Below are 15,464 nucleotides of genomic sequence, written 5' to 3'. Positions count from 1 at the left end.
AAAGTGTACCTCCACTAAACCCTAAACTGTGAGAGAAAAGACTGAGAAAGATGTTGATCACCACAGGTTAATTAAGATGAGTCTATATGAAAAAGTTCAGCCTTTAGAACCATGGTTTTTCCACTCAGGCCTTGGTGGCCTTAAAGTAGTTATCATTAAATTGAGAGGGAGGGATGGAGGTTAGAAGCAAAGAATGAAACCAGACTTGAGAATTAAATCTGGGAAAGAACTTTGGATATGACCAATGACTTATACAACTGCCTGGAAGGAAAAATATCAGAAGTGTATCAAGATGTAGAAGGAATTCTGTTGATGAAGAGCTATGAGTCTAGACTAAAACTGCATTTCCCACTTCAAACTTTAAAACAACTATCTGGTAGACTTCTGCATGCAACAAGAACAGATTAACTTCTATAGACTGACCTCACTAAAAGCAACAATAAAAACAGGGACAGTATACAAAAACAAATGTTTGAAGGCATTGAAGAGTTTGTAATGCAAGTAGAACTTGACAGCCTATGATTCTTGAGAGAAGTGAAAAGCAGGTGAACTTTACATTATCCTGGCTTTTTTTCCTGAGAGCATTTACAATAATTATGTTGCTAAGGACTAGAGCTCAAGCAGAAAGTGGTACACAGAGGAGACAAGGGGTCAGAGTAAAAAGCTGCCGCAAATGCTGAACTCAAGTGGAAAAATTTCCACAAGGAGGGACTTGCAAAGAAGGAAATTTAAATCCTTTATTGTTTCTCATGAAGCTGTTGGCTGACTCTTAAATGATGCATGCAAAAGCCCAACAGAAAACAGCAACTGAGATCATGAAGAATGGAGCAGGGATTTCAGCAGGCATTTATCTGTCAGTCTGAATGTCAAAGATAGGAATTTAAGTCCTGCCCTGAGAGACCTTGGTAAATGTCTTGGTCTTCTGTTTGAGAGCCCAGAAGGGTGACACTTCAAAAGTCAGAATCACACCCTAGAAATAAGAGCTACATCCTGATAGTAAGGACAGAACAGAAATAGATTAATTCTAACATAGCCTAAAACCACGTCTTCACTGGTTCAGGGTGATCTGCTGACATATCATGGTCATTAACCACTAGGCCTCTTCCATGCTAGGTTACTGAAAACCTCAGAAACCTTTCCCATTCCTTTACCTTCTCCATTCTACTGGCTGGATGTTGGTGCTCAGACTTTTAGCAAAAGCCACGTACTAGGACACAGGTGCCTGAAGGTGAAGCAAAGTTTCCTACCCTTCCTGCTGAATTCGTTTTTAATGATAATCTTGTATTGTGCTATTGAAATTTGAGGGTTTTATTTGTTACAGTGGCTTAACTATTTATCTCTATGTTTATCACCTCACTGAAATGCTTTGACAAAAGTATTATTTTATTATCTCTGTTTTCTATCTCAAGAAACTAAGGTTCAAGAAAATTAAATGACCAACCTAAGGCCATTCAGTTAATAAATAAGAAGGTTAAAATTAGGTTTTCTGTTTCTTCTTGAACCAGTTTTTGTGATTTGTGTCTTCCTAGAAATATGTTCATTTTGTTTAGATTTTCTAATCTGTTAGGATACAAAGTTCTGTTTCCCTATATAATAACTTTATTTCTGTAATTTTACTAGTAAAGTGTTTTCTTTCATTCCCGATTTTAGTAACTTGAGTCTTCTCTCTTTGTGTCCTTTATTCTAGCTAAGGTTGTCAATTTTGTTGATCTTTTTGAAAAACCTATTTTTGGATTTGTTGAAAACCAGACTTTAAGAAATTATGATGTGAAAACTGTGGAAATCAGATAATTTCGTCTTCCCAGGGAATTTTGTAAATGCTGTTTGTTATAGTAGTTGTTTTTTATTTGTTTAGTGATTTTTCTTACTTCTCTAAAGTCTGTATTCTCTGTGTGTGGCCATGGAAGATTCTGCTTGGTTATTTAGTACTCAGCAAATGATTAAATGGAGATTTCCTTAAATCCCTAGAACCAATATGTCTCCCAGTGTTTACTGAGGGTCTGCCTGTGTGTGTCTGTGTGTGTTTGGGGGCATGGCTTCAACCCTAGCTAGGCAGTGCCAACTTTCCCTTACCCTTCACTTTTTGCTTATAAAAAGCCTCAAGGTCAGCCTTAGGTGATTGCACGGGGCCTTCTCAGGTGTTTCCTGAGCTTGTGCACAGTTTAGCACAGCCCTGGCATGTATGCAGGTTTCTGTATTCCCATGAATATGTTGAAGCTTTTCAAAGTTCCTACAGACGTTCTCCAGCTTTTTCTTTCAAGCTTTTTGGTTAACCTAAGGTTGCCCCAGTTGTTTCCATTGCACAAGCAAGTTAACCAATTCCCTCTTGTTTTTTTTTAATCCTCATTCAAAGATATGTTTATTGATCTGAAAGAGACAGAGAGGAGAGAGAGAGAAAAAACATTGATGTGAGAGAGAAACATGATCTGTTGTCACCAGTACTTGTCCTGACCAGGACTGAACCTGCAACCTAGACATGTGTCCTGGTTGGGAATCTGTAATTGGAAAAGTCAGTGTACATGCTACCTGTCACTACCAGAACCAATAAGTAGAGGCAAGGATTGAATCTTCATGGGCACTTTATTCAGATGCCAGTGATCTGAGAAGGTGATCATCTGGGAAGATGGCAGGTTATGTACCCTGACGGGTTATGTACCCTCGAAAACCTTCTTAACCTGTCATGTCAGGCCAACCTTTTTATAAGGGAAAGAAAAGGGTAGGTAAGGAGTTTGGGAAAAGTTTAATCAGATAAGAGTTGCAGTCCAGTGGTGATTTTTCTAATATTTCTTTATCTGCTGATCAACCGTTTTTTATCTGCATCACTGATGGTTCCTTGCCTAGAACACAATGGCTCAGATAACCCTGGGGCACAAAGGTTGAATTGCTTGTTGACCTCCTAGAGACACATAAGCTATGTATTCTAGTTTTTGGAATAGTGGTTTTCCACATGCATTAATCTCCTAAGCCTATCCACTGTAAGTACAACTAAAATCTTTAACTCTTGAGTTCCTCTATCAGATTGAACCCACAACCTTTTGGTGCAAGGGACAAAGCTCCAACTAACTCAACTACCTGGCCAGGGCCACTCTTATTGTTGTTTACAAACACTTCTAGGGAAAATGCTTTTGCACTGGAGTTGGCTCTGAATCAAATCAAGTGAGATATTTTAGGGAACCACCGGATAGGTGAAATAATGACTATTCTCTTGGCATTTGGCTTTGAAAGAATTCCAGTCTCATACTCTCATTTTGCTTCATTCTGCTTTGTCTGGCGGCTACCAGGCTGCTGGTTTTCACTATAATCGTGGGCTATTGTTTTTCATTTTTGTAAAGATTTTACTTATTTTTTAGAGAGGGGGAAAGGAGGGAGAAAAAGAGGGAGAGAAACATCACTATGTGAGAGATACATGGTTGCCTCTCACACACCCCTGACATTGGGGACCTGACCTGCAACCCAGGCATGTGCTCTGACTGGGAATCGAACTGGCAACTCTTTGGTCTCAGGCCAGCATTCAATCCACTGAACCATGCCAGCCAAGGCTGGGTTATTTTTTTCCAATGCTATAGCTGAGCTGGACACAGGGGAATTGGATTAGAGCAAATAAAAACATCACAAAGCTCACTATTCTTTCTGAAATTCAGCTGTTTTTATTGTATCAATGCTTCTTGGATTGCTACAAGCCTTCGGTTAATTTCCAGAGTTCTGACAAAGTTGATTCTGACAACGTTGCTTTGGTGAAGAAGAAAAAATTCAGAGGTCCTTATGCCTCTATTTCTGCTGATGTCACTCTAAGGATATGATTAGAACTCTGGTCGCCTTGTTCCTTGAACAATCCTCCTTCTATTATAATGCACACATAACTTCATGTTCATTAGAATCACCTGGAAGGCTTGGTAAACTACAGATTGCTGGACTCCACACATACACTTTCCAATTCAGGCCTGAATTTGAACATACCTGAGAATTTACATTAAAAAAAATATCCAGGTAATGCTAATGATGTTGGTCTGGGGGGAATCACTTTTTAAAAAAGATTTATTTATTTTTAGAGAGTGGGGAAGGGAATGAAAAAGAAAGGGACAAAAATATCAAGGTGTGATTGTCTTTCACCCATGCCCTACTGGGAACCTGGCCTGAAAACCAGGCACATGCCCTGACTGGGAACAAACCTGTGTCTCTTTGGTTCACAGGCCTGCTCTCAATCCACTGAGCTACACCAGCTGGGCCAGAAGGTGGGGAATCACTCTTTAAGAACCTCTGCATTACATTGCATGGTATCTTCAACCTATTGCCTTAGGGAGTACTTCTCACCTCTAGAATCAATAATAATAATACGTATAAGTCAATAATACATATTATCTGTCCATGCATGTAGTAATGCGATACATAAGCTAATAACAATGTATTTAGTGTTTACTACATGCTAGGTATGACATGCTTTACATTTATTAGGTTATTTTAATCAATACAATGACCATTGGTAAGTGTTATTACTTTCCCAATATTTAAATTGGAATTTGAAGCCAGAGAGATAAGTAGGTGGTGCAGAGACATACAGCTCTAAATGCAGGTGCTAGTATAAAAATGTGGTCTGTTTGATTCTAGAACACATGCTTTAAGCCTCCACAGCAATGTTTCCCAAAGAGTAACAGAGATCAGTTCTGATGCTGTAGATGACTTTAGTTGGGACTTGCATGAAGAATTTAAAACAATGACTCACATGGTGAGAAAGTGATTCCTATTTTGGTTCTATTTTTCTATCCTTTGATTATATCATGATTAAAATGCCATTTGCATGCTTGGTCTTTATATCTATCTATCTAGATAGATATAGATATAAATAAAATGTTTAATAACCTACCCTTTTAACAGGGAATGGGCATTAGCCTCAGAGATTTGTGTAGTCAATAGTTTCTAGCCAGAATTTAAAGACATGGTTTTCTCTTCACTTAGAGTTACTTTCAGCTTAGGATAATTGTTGGAGGTTTTTCATTTATAGTACTTTTATAGAGTTTCCCTCTTAAGAAATGGAAGAAAATGCACTTACTTAAAGAAGATGATAGTACTGTAAGTAGTATACTAGTATACACAGATGATACGAAAAAGATTAAAATTTGGGTAAAATGCCCCAACAAACAAGTTAGTGTATCCAACTGGATCAGCATGCAACATCCTAAAGGGAGATTAGGGAAATGTGATTAAAGTATGACTTTTCTTTTAAAGAGTGTGAGACTTAGATGGAAAAGGGCCACCATTTCTAGAGCAACATATGTAAAGCAGAGAAATCACAAGTGGGAAATGTTCTTTGGTAAGAAATGTGCCACAGGTATGTTCTGAAACTTAGATTTGGCTTTACAATATGTCTAGCAAATTCTCATAACTTAAATTTTATAGTAAATCTTAGATAATTTGTTTTCATCAACACCGAAAAAATAGGTTTTGGTTCATTGGCAAGAGATTTTGCCGTTGTCATAAACAGCAAAAGTAGTAGGGCTCTTAATTCTTGGGGAAGGGGGTACGATAAATATATCCTGGGCACCAGGTATGTAATGTATGTATGTATGTATGTATGTATGTGTGTGTGTGTGTAAGGGGTGGAGGGCGATGGGAATAAGCGAGGAGGAAGAGAGAGGGACTGGAATTAGAAAAACGAAAAGCGGGCCTGTTTAGGATGAAAAGAGGGCCCGTGCGGGACGAAGAAACAATTTAAAGTCACCGACATGATTAACTAAACTGTTAGCCGGGTTTCAATTAAGCAAGGTGTTCATGGACTACAGCTGTTGTATTTATTCCTGTTGCGTATGATGGGAGCTGTTACTTTCCATCTTGACAACCGAACAGCCTCAAGATGAAAATTGGAAGGCTCTGGTCAGGCCAAGGCTATAAAGAGAAAACGAAGGCCTCTCCTATAACCCGCTCCCGCTCCAATAGAGTCAGAAATGAGGGTGCAATGGTGTGACTGCATGATCGAAGGGGAGAAAGCACTGTATAGTGCGCAGACTCAGGGTACACAACCACCCTTCCTCATTCTATTTTTTCCTCGTACCGCTCCTATCTGAACTGCAACGGGGCGAACATTATGCCAAGTGACCTTAACCTTCCTAGTCAGGTTTCCAGTCGAATTAAAATTGATTTTTAATGCCTCCATTTTGGTTGTTGTTGCAATTTCCGAAAGTCTAGCTGCGCCAGTCCTACCCTTAGTTCTCCACACCCCCTTCCCTTTCCCCGAAACCCCGCCCTTTTTTCCCGGCCCGAACCACAAAAGGCAGTGCAGTTCCTCCCCAGCGCGGTGCCCCGCCCCCTCCCCAAAAGTCGCAGTGCTGCAGGGAAAGGAGGCGGGCCCTGACTGTAGTGTAGGGTGGGAAAGCATGTAGTTTCTCCTTCCTCTCTTCGGCCAATCTGAGATGTCCCCCTAACCCAGAAGGGAGGACCAGGGTGCAGAAACTAAGTACTTTTTCCCCTTTTCTGCCACGTCCCAACCACTGACGTGACCCACTCCCCAGGTTCCGATTGGGTATGTGTATTTTTTTCCGCAGAAGTCCTTTAACTCTATTGGTCGATGTTGTCATGGGGGCGTGGCTTGCATGCCACACTCCTGTGCCTCAATCGCAACGCTAGGGGCGGGACCCGCCACCACCGCCTCTGCTTCCGCCGCGGTCGCAGCCGACGCGGGTACCGCCACCTGCCGCTGTGCGTTGGGCGGGGGAGGAGTCGGAGGCGGAGAAGAAGGCGGTGGTGGCGGGTGGAGGATCAAGCGCTATTCTCGCTCCGGAGCCGCTGCACTGTTCGGTGAGGGTTTTTTTTTTTTTTTAATCTGGCTTGTTCCAATGTCGGGTAGGTGAGGGTCGGGCGAGGAAATTTCTTCCTTCAGCTGCTCCCTTTCTCAATTTTTCTTGAGAGCGGGGCCTGGCCCTAGTCCGCTGCGCCGGCCATGGTGGGTGGGGTTGATGGCTGTTAGGAGGCCTTCTTCGCCTCCAGGGCCCTGTCCAGCCGGGATCCGGTGCCGTGTTCCTGTCCCGGCGAATGACATCGATTGGTGTTGGGGGTCTTCACCGCCCACTTTTTCCTCCTGCCTCTTTTGCTGTCCTTGGTGCCTTGGCCAAGGACCCAGCTGCCTTTCTCCGCACACCCGCAACTGTATGAGTTTTCTCCCACTAAGACCTCTCACCCACCTTCCCTACCCATTTGCAGTCACCCTACATAGAGCTGATCCATCTTACGCCATAGGCCTGCTGCCCACCTCTCCCCCCAAAAAACCGTCTGTTGCCATCGCTCTGCTGGCTGTATTTGTATTTTTCCCGATTGTCACCGAGGCCCGGGCACGCAGGCATCCTGTACAAACCGTAGCAGTCGTTCTTCTCCCAATACTAGCACCATTCCATCAATGCTCCTTCCTACTAAAGATGTCTGGTTGGACCACGTCTCTGGCAGAGGCACCTTCAGTGTGGCCTCCCTAGGATTACTGTTTTTAATCATTTTGCGCACGTTCAAAATGGTGAGTTTAAAGCCACTCAGCCAAGTTAAAGGAAAGGGGAGGAGATCGTCTTTTTTTCAGAAAGGAGGAAGAATCTACTTAGGAGATGTCCCTCTCGGAGCGTTAATTACTGTTATTTATTTTACATACGTATAGACACTGCTGTGAGTCTTCTGGTTCTGTGAAGTTTACGATTTTTTTTAAAAGGCTTAATATATTGTTATTTTTATCATGAGCTATCAGTTAAATTTTTAAAAATGGCAGTCACCTCTCCTGAAGACTACAGATCTTTTTAAGAGTGTGTCAATATACATGAGGATAACAAAAATAAACGTTTGAACTATTTTTTCAATTTTATAATTGCCTTATGGAATTCATGTCATTTTTATATGCAGTACCTTTAATTTAAAAAAAAAACTAACCACAGACATGCAAGCTTGATGTAAAATTCTACAGTATAGAAAAAGAATGATTAGATAAAATGTGAACATTTCTTTTAATCCCCCCGTCCTATTTCAGAGTGGAAAGTTAACAATTTATGTGCATCTTTCTAGGCACTTTAAATATATATATATATATATATATATATATATATATATATATAGTTGTTTGGAGGGGGTGTATACCAAACATATTGATATATAACTTGCTTTCTTAATTACATATCTTGGACAGCGCTACTTGTTATATATAGGTCTCCCTAATACTTTTTTTAAAAAAAGGCTAAGTGATATTTCATTAGTTTGGGCTATAATTTACTTAACCATGTCCCTTAGTAAAGGGCATTTAAATTAGTTTCTTCTTGCTATCACAAATAATGCTTTCTTTAAAACCAACTTTTAAATTTATTGATGTTTTTAATTACAAACTTTAATTCTTTCTAAATTTTAAAAATTCATACAATATGAGAGAATGTAAAGTTCTCCTACTTCCTCTGGGTCTACCTTCAGGGTCAACTATTCAAGAAACTTCCTCTGTCTGTATGTGATTATTTCTGGAGCACGGATTCCTAGAAATGGAATTGCTGGGTTAAAGGGTATGCATCTTTAAGTGTTCATAACTATTTCTTTATCATTCTTTTCAGGGTTACACATTACTGTTTTTTATGCATGTCTTCAGATAAATTTTAGACTCAACTTCTACACCAACTAAAAAATCTTTAAGTATTTTGAATAAGGATATATCGAAATTTTAGATTAAAGCGAATTGACCCTTATGATGTTGAGTCTTCTCCCCTCAGAAGTACATGTATTTATGATATCATTCTATTTTATTTACATCGTCGTTTATATTCTTAGGAAATGTTTCATATATTTCCCATTTATTATAGTCCTCCTTAATATTTCCAGTTATTTTATGATTTGATTACTCTAATGCATGAAAATTTTCAGTTACATTTTCTTTTTTACTGATAGGGAAGCTTTTGGATTTTTCCCTGTTCAGATCACTTTTTCATGTATCAGATCATTTATTTCATTGAGTTGATGATTATGTGCAATATTCACCATTTGTGACTTTCTTTTCAATTTTTATAACTTAGGTATTTTCCTCATTGCTTTGCCTATTTTATGTCCTATGTAATGTCGAGTAGTGGCAGTGATAGGTAAAAACTTGGTCTCCTTTCTGACTTTAAGGGGAATACTTCAGATATTGTAGCATCAATTATAATGTTTGCTGAAGGTTACCCATAGAGACTCTTATGTCAAAATAGTTTCTTCTATTCTTGGCCTTCCAAGATAATTTTTTTCATTTCTGATGACATTTTAAAAATCATAAGTGGGTATTAAATTTTATTGATGTCTTTGACATCTTTTGAGTGGCTGCATGAGGGCATTACTAATATTTCCTCAAGAGAGTTCCTTTATAAAGAATCAACTGTATTGAGGATAATTTACTTACAATAAAATATAATATTTTAAATGTGCAGCTCAGTGTGTTTTGACAAACGTTTACAACCATGACACCACCACCACAGTCAAGAGTAGAATATTTTCATTATCACCATCAAGATCTAGAATATTCGTCATCCCCGAAAGTTCCCTTCTCTGCCCCAGGAAACCGTTCATTCTCTTTTTCTCACTCTAAGTTGGTTCCATTTGTCTAGCATTTCATATAAATGGGATTATGTAATATGTACTCTTGCATCTGACCTTTTTTTCTCTGAGCATGATGTTTTTTAGGGTCATCCAAGTTTTTGTGCCTAACTGGCTCACAACTTTTTACTGCTGAGGCCGTGGTATATTGACTTACTGCAGTTTGTGGACCATTTCACTTATTTATGGATGTTTGGTGCTCTTAATAAATAAAGCTGCTGTGAACATTCATTCATGAGTTTTTCTGTGAACATGCATTTTCATTTCTTAGATAAATACCTAGGTATGGATTCATTAGGTTGTATGGTAAGTGAATGTTTAAATATAAGAACCCTCCAAACTGTTTTCCATTTGACAGCTCCAATTGCTCTATATTCTCATTAATACTTGGTTCTTTCAGTCTTGAGTTTTTGCCACCCTAGTGGGTATGTGGTAGTGTCACACTCTAATTTGCAAACATCTGATAAGTGACACTGAGAATTTACTCATGTGTTTAAGGGTCTTTGTGAAGTATTTGTTGAAATCTTTCACTGTTTTTAAAGGTTGAGGTATTTGTCTTACTGAGTTGAAAGAATTAATTGCACATTTATTACGCAGATCCTCTGCCCTGTACAGATGCGTTCATCACACAGATGGCTGTCTGTGGCTCACTTCTTCATTTTCCTAACTTCTAAAAATAGAAGCACTTTTGATTTTGACGAAATTTAGGTTGTCTTTTTTTTACTATTTGTGTTTCTGTGTTCCTACACAATGAAAAGTTGTGCAGATTTTCTTTTGTCTTCTACGAGTTTTATAGTTTTGGCTTTTTATATCAAGATGTATAATCCATTTGAGATGATTTTTTTATACTGTGTGAGATAAAGGTCAGGGCTCATTTTCTGAGTTCTAACACCATTTGTTGGAAACACTTTCCTTTCCCGTGTGAATTCACTTAGTCAAAACTAAAATGACCTTGTATGTGAGTCTGTTTCTGGACTATCCCTTTGGTCTTTGCACCTATCATTTTGCCAGTACCACACTGCCCACACCATATTGCTGCTTTCTCAGAAGTCTTGAAATCAGGTAAGGTGAGTCCTCCTACTTTTTTTTTTTTTCTTTTCAGAATCATTTTGGCTGTTTTACTTCCTTTGCTCTTCCATAAAATATTATGGAAGTAATTAAATTTCTACAAAAAGTACTGAGGGGATTTTCATTTAGATCATGCTGAATTCATTGATCAATTCGGGAAAAACTGACATCTCAATATTGAGTCTTCCATGTAACACAGGACATCTCCATTTATTTAAATCTTCGTTGACTTCATTTATTAGCATTTTATAGTTCAGCATACATATGTATGTGGGAAGAAATTTTATTTTTGCTAGGTTTATATGTAGGTGTTTTACTACTTTTGATACCAGTATGAATGATAATATTCTTAAAATTTAGTGTGCAGTCGTACATTGATAGTATGTAGACATATCTTGAATCTTGCAACCCTGCTAAAATCACTTAATCTAGTAAGGTCCCTACTCCCTACCAGTTTCTTTGGGATTTTTCTATGGAAATGATATCATCTGCAAATATATAGCAGTTTTATTTCTTTGTTTTTAGTTTGTGCATACAACCTCCTCTTTTTTTTTTTCCATTTATTTTATTGTCGAGGAACTCCAGCATGATATTAAACAGGAGTGGTGAGAACAGGTATTTTTGCCTTGTTCCTGATTTTAAGAGGAAAGCTTTTAGTCTTCAAGTATAAAGGACCTTTTATGAAGTTATTATATATAGTGTTGTATTAAGTGTAATAGATCTTTTACCAAGAGAAGGATGTTCCCATTCTGTTCCTAGATTGCTGAGAGTTTTTATTAGGAGTGGACATCGAGTTCACTAAAATTTTCTTGCTGTGTTTATTGAGATGATCATATGGTTTATCCTCTTTCATCTGTTAGTAAGAGGAACTACAGTGACTTGTTTTCAAATTTTGAACCAACCTTGCATTCTCTTAGGTGTGCCTCTCTTGGACATGATGTATTATCATTTTATATATTAGTGGATTCTATTTGCTACTATTTTGTTAAGTACGTTTCGTATCTGTGTTCATGAAAGATACATTTTCATAATTGTATCAGGATGATTCTGCCCTCAAAGTTAGAAACTGTTTCTTGTATTTTCTGAAAAATGTTGGATAGGCTTTATATTTGTTTCATAAATGTTTATGTTAGAGTTTGCAAGGTAACCCAATGTGGGCCTAGAGTTTTCTTTGCTGAAAGATTTTAAAGGATAAATTTAATTAATAGGTTGATTAGGGTTATCTATTTATTTTTGAAAACTTTCAGTTTTTGACTATATGAGTCACTTCTCACTATGTGAGCTTTAATAGTTTGTCTTTCAAGCAATGTATCTATTTTATCTTTATTACCATAAAGTTGTTTCTTTATTATCCTTTTAATGCCTGTAGCGTCTGTAGTGATGCCCTTTCTTTCGTTACTGATAATGACAATGTATCATTTTTTAATCTTTATCAGTATATTTCCAGGTATATAAAAATCTGTTTAATTTGCCAAAGATGCAGTTTTTATGTTATTGCTTTTTAAAATACATTTAAAAAATTTCTTTGACTTCTGCTCTTTTACTGTTTCTTTTTTGTATGCTTTGGATTTAAATCTATTCTATTTCTTAAGGTGTAAACTTAGGCCTTTGAGACCTTCTTTTCCTATTCAGCTCTGCTTTAAATGGTCGCACAAATTTTATGGCAATATTTTCTAAGTTCTTATGAGGCTTCCACTTTGACCCATGGGTTATTTAGAAGTATGTTATTTAGTTTCCAAATATTTGATGATTTTCTCCCTCCCCTTCTGTTTTTAAAAAATCTGTAGGAAAATATTTTTAAAAATTCTTACCTTCAGTTCAGTGTTACAGTATTAGAGTTATCAGGAACCTGCATTTTAGAGTATTTGTCAGGGTCCTTTCCATGAATTTCTTTGACGGTGAACACTTTTTCAGGAAAATGCCTGCAAAAGCAAGTAAAGCACTAACTCTCTGTAAGTGGGAAAAGATTTGAAGATGGCTATGGTTAGAGATCTGAGGGAGAATTCACACACACACACACACACTCACACACTCTCTCTCTCTCTCTCACACTCACAAATGATTCAGTTGACTTAGTTATCCATTCATCCAAAGTGAGAAAAGATTCCAAAGGCAAGTACAGAAACTTATATGTTGTAAAAGAACCTTAGCTCTTTTAGTAGACAGTTATTTTTCTAAGTAATCAAAGAGTTGGTAAAGAGAATATGAAAGACAGGAAATATTTTCATAAGACATGATCTTTGTTTCCTAGACAGATTACATTAAAGCGGGGGAAACCCCTTTGTTTTTTTTGTTTCTCATGCAGAGCAGTTGAATAATTCAAAAAACAAAATAAAAACTGTTACTTCACCAGAGTAAAAACCAAATTCTAATTTTGCACTAGAATACTTTGCATATTAAAACTCGTTTTTGTTTTTAACTTTAAATAAATAGATTCGAGTCTTAACATGACTACACATAAAATTCCTTTCTCAGCTATTCATTTTCTACAAAACTGCAAGTCTCTATATCTAGTCAGTTATTATCCTGTTTGTAAGAATCATTTTACTTTAGGACAAAATTTTCTTTCTTTTCTTTACAAAACAAACAAAAGACATGCCATTTGTGTTTGTTTTTTTTAACATTTTTAATTTTATTGATTATGCCATTACATTTGTTCTATTTCCCCCCTTCATTCCCCTCCACCCTGCACACCCCTCCCCCACCATTCCCCCCCTTTAGTTTATGACCACGTGTCTCAAGTTCTTTAGATTCTATATTTCCCCTACTATTCTTACTTTCTCCCCTGTCTGTTTTCTCTCTATGGTCTATGCTACTTATTTTCTGTACCTTCTCCTCCTCCCACTCCCCTGTTGCTAACCCTTCATGCGATCTTCATTTCTATGGTTCACTCCTGATCTAGCTGTCCTCTTTGTTTTTGTTTTAGGTGTGGTTGTTAATAACTGTGAGTTTGCTGTCCTTTCACTGTTCATCTTCTTTATCTTCTTTTTCTTAGATAAGTCCCTATAACATTTCATATAATAATGGCTTGGCGATGATGGACTCCTTGAACTTGATCTTATCTGAGAAGCACTTTATCTGCCCTTCCATTCTAAATGAAAGCTTTGCTGGATAGAGCAATCTTGGTTGTAGGTCTTTGGTTTTCATGACTTGGAATACTTCTTTCCAGCCCCTTCTTGCCTATAAGGTCTCTTTTGAGAAATCAGCTGACAGTCTGATGGGAACTCCTTTGTAGGTGATTGTCCCCTATCTCTTGCTGCTTCTAGGATTCTCTCTTTCATTTTAATCTTGGCTAATATAATTATGATGTGCCTTGGTGTGTTCCTTCTTGGGTCCAACTTCTTTGGGACTCTCTGAGCTTCCTGGATTTCCTGGAAGTCTATTTGCCAGAATGGGGAAATTCTCCTTTATTATTTGTTCAAATAAGGTTTCCACTCGTGGCTGTTCCTCTTCCTCTTCTGGTACCCCTATAATTCAGATGTTGGAGTGTTTAAAGATGTCCTGGAAGTTCCTTAACCTCTCCTCATGTTTTTGAATTCTTGATTCTTCATATTTTTCTGTTTGGTCATTTTTTTTCTTCCTTCTGGTCTACTCCCTTGATTTGAATCCCAGTTTCCTTTCCATCACCATTGCTTTCCTGTGTATTTCAATTAGTTTCATTTCATTTCAATTAGTTTAGCCTTCATATGTTACTCTAATTTGTGGCTAAAATCAACCAGTTCTGTGAGCATCCTGATCACCAGAGTTTTGAACTGTGCCTCTGATAGATTGGCAATTTCTTCATCGCTTAGATTTATCAGCTCTGGGGCTCTGAGTTCTTCTTGAGCCATGTTTTGATCTGTTTGTGCCTGTTACTTTTGAGGAGAGGCGCCTGAGGTGTTCACCAGGGTGGGGCTACCCAGGTCACCGGGTTGTGACCACGTATGAGGGGGTGGGGTCAGAGAGGGAGCAATGGCAGTCCTCTCCGCCTGTTTATCTGCGAGCAAAGGTGGGACCTCAGTCAGCCTGCCACCCTGTCCCGGGGCCTGCAGGTCTGTCTCAGTGCTCACTTCACTGGTTTATCTGCACCACCGAGGTCAGCCAGCTGCCCCGACCCTTCCCTGGGTCCACCCGTCACTACCCTGCACCTGGGATCCTGGCCCTTGGCTCTGCCAAGGCTGCACTCTGGGTCAGGGGATCTTTTTTGCCCGCCCCCCTCTGCTGCTGGCTCCGCCCCCTCACCAGTTTAGCTGAGCGGTTTGGACTCTGTATTGTTCGATTTTCTTTGGTTTGGCTGCGTTTATTGTTAAAACTTTGTTGTTTTTAGATTTGGTTGTGTGAGGGGGCAAAGTGTTTCCACTTACGCCTCCATCTTGGTGGAAGTCAAAGACATGCTATTTGTATTTTTCCTTATCCAAATATTAAAAAATATATTCTATTTCCTTTACCTACTTATCATGTAGTCATTTTCTTTCACCCTTATTTCCAGCAGTTTTAATTATGCACATTAGAATTCTTAGTCCTTAAGAATCCTTAATTCCTAGTGAAAAATAAGAAGCAAGCAATTGTGGAATAGAAAATTTATACATTTTATAATTACTAGACATACATTCTTCCTCATAGTAAATTTGTCAAACTGACTCAAATATGTTTATTAACAGACCCAAATATCTTTTTTTGTCTTTGTAAAAAAAAAAAAATCTAGAAACCGTAAGTAGATAAACCTACTGTTTAGCATTCAATGTTTATCTTACTTAGAAATGCTTTCGATATTAAATGAATATCCACTATTCATTTTAACTTAGTATAAACTTTTATTTATGTTTATTTGATGTATTTGCTTTTAATAA

The 15,464-nt window shown here is 38.0% G+C and overlaps 1 protein-coding gene across 4 annotated transcripts in view; it reads left to right on the top strand.

The window, feature by feature from the left end:
* The first annotated feature begins 6,643 nt into the window (after positions 1 to 6,643).
* PJA2 (praja ring finger ubiquitin ligase 2) overlaps positions 6,644 to 15,464 on the top strand; it is a 70,767-nt gene continuing 61,946 nt past the window's right edge. For 2 of the 4 annotated variants that reach the window (XM_053665286.1, XM_053665285.1), the window contains exon 1: positions 6,645 to 6,789. The gene's annotated coding sequence lies outside the window, so the exon portion shown is untranslated. Of the gene's footprint in view, positions 6,790 to 15,464 lie in introns of all 4 variants that reach the window. The other 2 variants (XM_053665287.1, XM_037138608.2) reach the window with 2 other exon arrangements.

This window comes from Artibeus jamaicensis, unplaced genomic scaffold, assembly GCF_021234435.1.
Source record: "Artibeus jamaicensis isolate MK-2021 breed Jamaican fruit bat unplaced genomic scaffold, CSHL_Jam_final contig_402, whole genome shotgun sequence".
NCBI lineage: Eukaryota > Metazoa > Chordata > Mammalia > Chiroptera > Phyllostomidae > Artibeus > Artibeus jamaicensis.
The sequence above is the reverse complement of the archived record's forward strand: the minus strand, read 5'-3'. Positions and strand labels throughout refer to the sequence as shown.